The 8,077-nt window shown below is 48.9% G+C and overlaps 1 protein-coding gene across 2 annotated transcripts in view; it reads right to left on the bottom strand.

Annotated features, from left to right (window-relative positions):
- LOC135896813 (phospholipid-transporting ATPase ABCA3-like) overlaps positions 1-7,717 on the bottom strand; it is a 335,034-nt gene extending 327,317 nt beyond the window's left edge. For both annotated transcript variants that reach the window (XM_070525172.1, XM_070525173.1), the window contains exon 1: positions 7,632-7,717. The gene's annotated coding sequence lies outside the window, so the exon portion shown is untranslated. The remainder of the gene's footprint in view (positions 1-7,631) is intronic.
- Between the last annotated feature and the right edge of the window lie 360 nt (positions 7,718-8,077).

Below are 8,077 nucleotides of genomic sequence, written 5' to 3' on the forward strand. Positions count from 1 at the left end.
GCCACTAAGCTCTTGCTATTATACTGCCTAATGTCCTACCTAGGTTAAACAATCAAAAAGAGAAAGAAATGCTATGAACTAGCCCACCCAAATTTTTTGATCCCCTATTTCCAACTGTGTTTTTGTCCGTCCTCGTTTTTTGTCGTTTCCCTACTTTTCTTCCACCAATCCTCTAACCGCCTCTTAGTAATGCCTATTGCGGACATGTTTACTTTTCCACTGCTCTCGCTGAAGCCAAGTGCTTCAAGGAGGCCAGTGGCGCCTAAATCGACCACTGTATCTACGTCTTAACATTCTAATAAATATACTCTATAGTCACCCTAGCTTTACCGAAGCAGGCACATGTTTCTTCTTCTGTCTTATATCTCGCTTTATAAGTGCGTCTTCTAAGCCATCTTGATCTCGCTTCGAAAAGTAATGAGCTTCCGTTTGAGATATAATAAATTGTTTTTTTATGATTTTGTTTTTTCCTGTTAAGTAGTTGCTCTTGGCAGGTTTCTTTTTCATCGCCGCCACCCATGAGATTATCAGCTTCTCTATTGTAACGGACCACCATGCTCTCTGTTGGCTTTCGTCCTTAATGTATCCCACAGGGAGGCTTGGGTGATGGGCTTTGCGGCTGCAAGAGTATTCCTATTCGGTGGTGTATAGGTCTGGTCGCCTACACAAGGACGCCGACTGCTTGTCCCGTTACCCTGTACAACCACCCGCCAGCGCCGACATGGACGCTTCCGCAAGTGTGCTTTCCGTTCCCAGCTTTTGGACATGTCCAACGAGCAGCGCCATGACGCTACTTTGGGGACCCTCATTGAACGAATGGAATGTGCTCCTACTGATATATCGTTACGGTGGTTCGTCCTGAACGATGGGACATTGTACCGACGCAGTTTTCATCCTCACGGTGCTCCCCTTCTCCTTGTCGTTCCTCAACACCTCCGCTCAACCATGCTTCAGGACTGCACGACGCGCCAACTGCCGGACACCTTCGGTTTCCTCGCAATAACAGCCGCGTGCTCCGCCGCTTCTACTGGCCCAGCCTCGCACGCTCCATGAGACGCTTTGTAGCTGCTTGCAAGCCCAGTCAACATCGCAAAAAGCCAGCAACGCTTCCTGCCGGGTGCTTACAGCTGATCGACATTCCACCTGAGCCATTCTTTCGCGTGGGTTTGGATGTCCTTGGCCCTTCCCAGAGTCCAGCTCCAGCAACAGGTGGATCGTTGTCACTACTGATTAAGCCACGCGCTATGCCATTACTCGGGCACTTCCCACGAACTGCGCAACCGAAGTTGTCGATTTCCTGCTCCGGGACATCACTTTAGTACATGGCACCCCGCGAAAGCTCTTTATTGACCACGGCCGCACTTTCCTCTCCCAAGTCATCGCCGATATCCTACGCTCATGTTCTACCAAGCACAAGCTGGCTACCTCCTATCATCCCCAGATGAGTGGCCGTACAGAGCGACTTTACGTTTACGTTTACGTTTCACCCGACCACGAGGAGTGGGATGTGGCTCTACTTTATATCACGTTCCCCTATGATTCATCACGCCACGATACTGCTGGGTATTCCCCCTTTTACTTACTCTTCGGACGTGACCCTGTATTACCAGTGGACACTCTACTCCCCTTGGTACAGGAGTCGACGACCGAGTATGCTCGTTAAAGCAGACGTTTGGGCGAGTTGGTAAGCCATGTTTGAAACAGAAGAGCGCGGTTTTCACAGGGACAAACAGAAAGAAACGACATGGAAGAGCGCTGCCATAGGCAGCGCTCATCCATGTTATTTATTCCTGCATGTCCCCGTGAAAACCACGTTGTTCTGTTTCGAGTATGCTCGCGACGCGATCACCCACGCTTACCATGCGCGCGAGCTTGCCCGTACTCGTGTGTCGGCACCGCAGCAATCTCAACCGCACGCTTACAATCGCCACCATCATGACCTATATTTTTCATCAGGCTCTCTCGTGCTACTTTGGTCCCCTTGCCGCCGAGTGGTACTCTCCGAGAAACTCCTTCCCTGCTACAAAGTCCGTTACCGTGTTGTACGTCAAGTGACCAATGTCACTTACGAGATAATCCCCGTGACCTCCGTCATGCCACCCGCTTCCACATCACCTGACGTCATACACGTCTCTCGGCTTAAGCCTTACTATGCCCTTACCGATGGTCCCGCCTGAAGCACCGGGGTGGTGCATTTTCTGTCGGCGTTCGTGTTACGGTGGAAAAAGAGGACAAGGTGGTTGACGGTGAAGACGACAAAGGGCCAACAGCCTCTCGGGATTCTGTGCCACTTTATATATACGCATCGTGTAAATACATCGTGTAAATAGTTTATACCTGTGACAATATGATGCATTGCAACTGGTGTTTGTGGAATCCTCGATGACGGCGAAAAGCCGTCTTTGTATCGTCGAAGGGGAGTTTTGAGCTATTACTGCTTGTTCATGGACAGGCCTGGATTTACGCCGAAGTTTGGTTCCGGAACAATGCTCGTCAAGGTAGGTGTGGCGGAATCGGAGAGGGCAAATGCATTGCTGGTGACGGTAATTTTCTCGATGTATGCGATCGTCGTGCGATTGTTGATGTGCTCGAACTCCTCACTGAAGTTTGTCACCATCACTTTCGCTTTTCTTCAGTGTAGTCAAGCGACCCCTCTTGTGATGTAAATTTCACGGTCGAGCAGTATTCGCTGGTCGCCCTCGCTGGCGCCTTCTACGTCTGCGGGTGTTTCAATGCCGACGGACATGACAATGCTGGAGAGAGGCGGGATGTTGACTTGATTTTCGAGCACGCTCAAGGCATGGTGAATGCGAGAGATTTCCGGTGGTATTACTTGACCTTTGGGAAGCGTTATTGATTTCGGATTCATGTCGATGATTGTGCACTGTTGGTTCAGAAAGTCTATGCCGAGAATGGCGTCTCGTGTACACTGTTGGGCGAAAACAAAGGGGGCAGGGTAGGTCCGGTCATGAGCGGTAATTCTTGCTGTGCAGATACGAGTCGGTTTTACCAGGTTTCCTCATGTGGTAAATATTTGAGCGATTTCTCATGCAGTCTTATTTTTTTTTCTGCTAGGCGGCGATGGGTCCACTCATGACGGAGTAGTCGGCTCCTGTGTCCACTAAAGCGATGGCTGCGTGGCCGTCGAGAAGCACGTCGAGCTCGGTCGTTCTCTGTCTTGCGTTGCAGTTTTGTCTATGCAATGGGTCACGGCTGGATCCTGTTGGCCTGTGACTGGAACGTCGCGTTGTCAGGTCTTCTTTTGTCGGCACATTCTTTGCTTCCAGGCTACGTCGCGATAGTGATGTCTCGTTGACATGTCGTCGAGATAGTTTTTTCGGCGACTATGTCGGCGGCGGAGATTTGTCAGTTCGACGAACAGTGACCGCACCTCCATCGCTTGCTGATTTTAGTTTTCCGGTTATGGGCTGACGGACCGACCACGGGCTTGGCGAATGCATGGTCGCTGCTGCGGCCTCAGGTAGTGGCCTGATGATGGCGAACAGGACGGTCGTCAAAGGCTCCACTGAGTGGCGGCGAGGTAGTATGCGATATCGCGTGGTCGTTCACCTTGCTGTGGGCGGGGTGCATTGACGGTGAACCCTCAGTCCCACGACTCAGTATGGGCATCGGCGGTAGACGTGGCTAGCATCACCGCAGTTACAGCAGAGCGGGTGTTGGCCCGTGGCGCACAAAATGTCCGTCCTTCTCGGGTAGCTGCGCTGAAAGACGTGCGGGCGTGATAGCGGCGGCGGCAGTGAACGACGGAATTGCGACGTTACGGGGCCCTGGCGACAGCGGACGAAGGGGGTGTAGGTCATCGCTTCCGGCTGGTGTTGCAGGGATGCCGGTACTTCTGGTACTTTCAGTGACCGCTGAAGCTGATCGTTAATCGTGTCAGCGATCGAGAGCATCTCTGGCTGCGACGTCGCGCGCAGCTTCTGCAGCTCTTCGCATACGACCGCTCTGATCCTCTCACCGAGGTCGTCGGCGCCTGGCGCGTTAGCGTGGGCGCAGTTCGTTGTGAGGGCATTGCGGTTGTAGTGCGTGGTGCGCATTTCAAGCGTCTTCTCCATCTTTGTGACATCCGGAACACATTTCGTGACAGTCTTGAGTGGGTGGAGTAACAATCTGGCGAATAGGTGTTATTTCACAACCCCAATCAAGTACCGAACTTTCTTTTTATCAGCCGTGTTGGGGTCGGCGTGGAGGAAGTTGCGAATCATCTCTTCCGTGAAGATCGCGAGGTTCTCGCCCGGCACTTGCACTCGGGTTTCTAAGGGAACTTCGGCCCTTTCCTTTCGTACGACACTCATGAAGGTATTCAAGAAGTTCTCACGAAATAGGTCCCACGTCCAAGCGGCCTCACCAAAGGAAAAACATACATTGCGGAGCTTGTCGTTGCCGCTCCAATTGAACGCCGTGGTCATCTCGTATATGTCTCCAGCCAGGTTTCAACGTCTTCAGCTCGGTGACTCCCGATGTTGTTGCAGCAGGATGGCGATGCTGGGGCTGCTATTAGGGTCGTTGGTATGGCCTTGATCCATGTCGTCTTCTCGGGAAGAGGCCCGTGTTCCATAGCAGTCTTTGCTGCCAATGGCTAGATCGCTGGTCCTTGATGACGTTGGCGTTGTCCTCTCTTTCCGGGCTTGGTTCACGGCTTTGCTGGTGCATGCGGTACATGAATGCTCAAGTGCCTCCATCAGATGTCACGTATAGTAGTGACGGTGAATGATAATGCCGAGTTAAGAGTGGGAGTTTCTAATTTACCTATCTATTAGGCGAACTTATGCCCAGCAAAACAAGTATAACACGGAATCGCAACAATAGCGGCGAGAAAAGTCGGCCATCGTCCGAAATCTGATCAGCGGATCACGTGCGTCCGCTTTTATGCATCACACGTCGAAGGTAATACTGTAACCGCTGGTGCCCGCATGGTCTCCAGAAACTACTACACAGTCCGTGTCGCGCATGCAATGGATAATAAAAAGTCAGGCGAGGACATACACAACAGATGGCGTGGACGATAACATTCTTGCAAGTTCCAAATGACGCGCGCGCGTCTTGCAGTTAGCAAGAACGTTTAAAATTTGTTAGCCGGCGAACAGCGGCCACCGGAGAAAGAAAAACAAGCACACGTGTCAATGCGACGATGACGCAATAACGACGATGGCATGGCGTTGTAGTACAACGGCATGATGACGAGTTTATGGCGACCCCATTACGAAGACTGTACGACGATCATGGCGTAACGACGACTGCGTGACGACAGTCGGATGACAACGGTGGAATGATGACGATGCAATAAAAATGATGGCATCACGACCTAGCGGTCGAAGCTACTACACAACTGGTTCACTGTTTCGGCGTGCAGGACGTGACGACGACGTCATGACAAGGGTCAGATGACGAACTTGGAATGACGAAAATGGAAAGACCACGACTTCACCACGACCACATGACCAGTAGCCCAAGGTTGTAGACAACTTAAGCCGCTGGGTCGATGTAAGAGGATGGATGGATGGATAGATAGATTTAAAGCGCCTGAAAAAGGCCAATAATGCCAATCGCATTAATAAAGCAAAACCTGTAAATATTCTAGTAATCTCATAGTTTTATAGTTGATTCTAGTAATTTGAATTTCACAAGCGATAGAACATAAGCGACTGTGTTCGCAAGTACAGGGCTGGCTGATTCAGCAGATTTGAATGCTAGGTACTTCTGTGAGTGGGCAAAGGTAACAGCCAAGGTAAGTATGCCGCTTCAGTGCATAAGCTAGTGCGGAAAGCACAGCACATTCTTACTCAGAAAAAGCCTGCGGCCAACAGAAGGAAACCAAACCGCGAATAATTTAGTACACAGGAGAACAGATATTTGGGCAACTTAGGTGACCTTAGCCTTAAGAACAGCGCCAAAACACATGGACAGGGAAAAAGACAACCAGACATGCGCTGATTTGAAACTAGGAAGTTTATTGAAGAGAACACATATTTAGCACGAAATGCTCTTAACTTCCGCTGCGGCGACCTTTAAGTGAACTTCAGCAGAAAGCCAAAGCCGTTATCTGCGCGCTCAAACGAGATCAGGGCAAGTTGCGAGAACAAAATGAGATCACCCCGGCAACCAGTGAAAACTTAAGAAAATGTGGTCTGCGGCCGCCAACCTTTTGTACAGGACCGGATTAGATACGCTCGTTAGTGCCCAAAAAGTTACAACAGTATTTCTTACGCGTTCTACCTAGTTTTGGTTCACACTATCATTCAAGCTGTAATTCCTAGTACGCTGAAGGTTTATTTGTTATTTCCAAAAGGCGAAGTTCAGAAGGCAGATACAGGGCCCCATACACTTAATTGTCATCTTTTGACGCTGAGGCACGGTTGCCTGTTCAACGCCAGCGGTCTGTGAGTTCCACGGCGCGGATTTTGCGCCAGTTCGAGAGATAGCATCGCATTACGTAATCAAGCCGGCAGCGTCTGGCGCCGCGGATGGTTGTTTGGCCGAGACGATACTTGCAATGACGTTCAGTTTAAAACAGGTTCCTGTGCTGTGGTGTGCTGTGGTGGTGTGCGCCTTTACGAATATGGACTTTATTCATTTTAAGACTGTGGCAAGTACTGTCTACAACCCACCTGCTTTGCCGGTAGCTATTTAATGCTTACGCCTGCTCTCGATTATGGAAGAGTCCTAATTTTGTTATACATTATCACGCCACGTGCACTATAAAAACATTATACAGAACGGTTATATCTAATCATGAGCATGCTCATACAGCCCGCACATCAACATAATGCGCGCTTGCATATGCCTCATCTCTATCAGTCCTCGGAAGAAAATTCAATACACTCTCTTTTATTTACACTGAAGGGTGACTGAAGCACATATCTTTTACTTAGCAAATATGGTACGCTTCTACTATTTTCCTTATGAGTTGAGTAGTACGACGGTGAATGATAGCCGCGGCGCGCGAAACTAGGTTTGCAGCTACGTGTCCTACAGTGCGGTAAGATAGGATGTCGCACTGCTCCGATGCGCAAAATTCTATCATTCTTGCTGGCCCTTTCTCGCTCTTTCATGCGTTCTTACGCTGTTCTTAAGACGATTGAGTAAATATAAGAAACAAAGTATTTTCCAAGGAACAACAAATAAAGGTATAATAATATTTCGAGCTGTTTTCGCTATATCAACAAAATAAAGCCGTAAAATAAGATTATCGCGACAGTACGCAATGCGCACACATGTTCACCATTAGGACAAGCAATATCACTATTGCCTTGCACGTAATCCGACATGAAAAAAGGCGTGCTGCTGGTAGGCTTAGCTTCGAAGTGCACGAGAGACAGTGGGAAAATTTTGAAATACCAAACTACAAAATCGAGTGAGTACATATAGGCGCTAAATATCATCAGAAGCTAGGAATGTTACGCATAATATAATAGTTATGCGCTACAGCAACTGAAGATGGCCAACTAGGGAAGCTACACAGAGATGCGCCAATACGCCTTGCTATACGGTTCTCTTTGGGCTATTGCTTCATCATGTCAATGGGAACGTTAAAGAAATATGTGGAAGCCTCTCTTGTCAACTGAGAACGAACCCCTCAGGCTAAATAAATTCGGAATGCGCCAACTTACCACTCTTTTCCGACTACAGGGTGACGAAGCAGCTTGCTCGCTTGCTTGCCTCTTCCTCACTTGTGGCGCTCACCCACTACGGGGGACTGGCAAAGAAGACGACGGTGAAAGGTTAGAGGGAAGGGGGAGCGAGAAAAACCTTAGTGAAAAAGTGAATTGGTGTGAGTTATAAAGTTTATGATAATTAAGAAATAGATTTACCTGACAGATACAGAAAAAAAATAACTAATTACATGTACACAGCAATCTTTTTGGTGCAATTAGAATAACTTGCAATACACAATGAGTGATTGATAGAGCTGTCCAATTATAGATTTCGCGAATTAACATGGCAGCCTGTTTTGTAACAGAGATAGTCCCAAATGGTCGCGGAGATGTTCCTTTGGCTATAGCCCAATAAAGAAGCCTCGGAGTAGAGGATGTTTTGAGTTTGGTTTGGTTCGGTG

The sequence above is a fragment of the Dermacentor albipictus genome, chromosome 9, assembly GCF_038994185.2.
Source record: "Dermacentor albipictus isolate Rhodes 1998 colony chromosome 9, USDA_Dalb.pri_finalv2, whole genome shotgun sequence".
In the NCBI taxonomy this organism is placed as follows: domain Eukaryota; kingdom Metazoa; phylum Arthropoda; class Arachnida; order Ixodida; family Ixodidae; genus Dermacentor; species Dermacentor albipictus.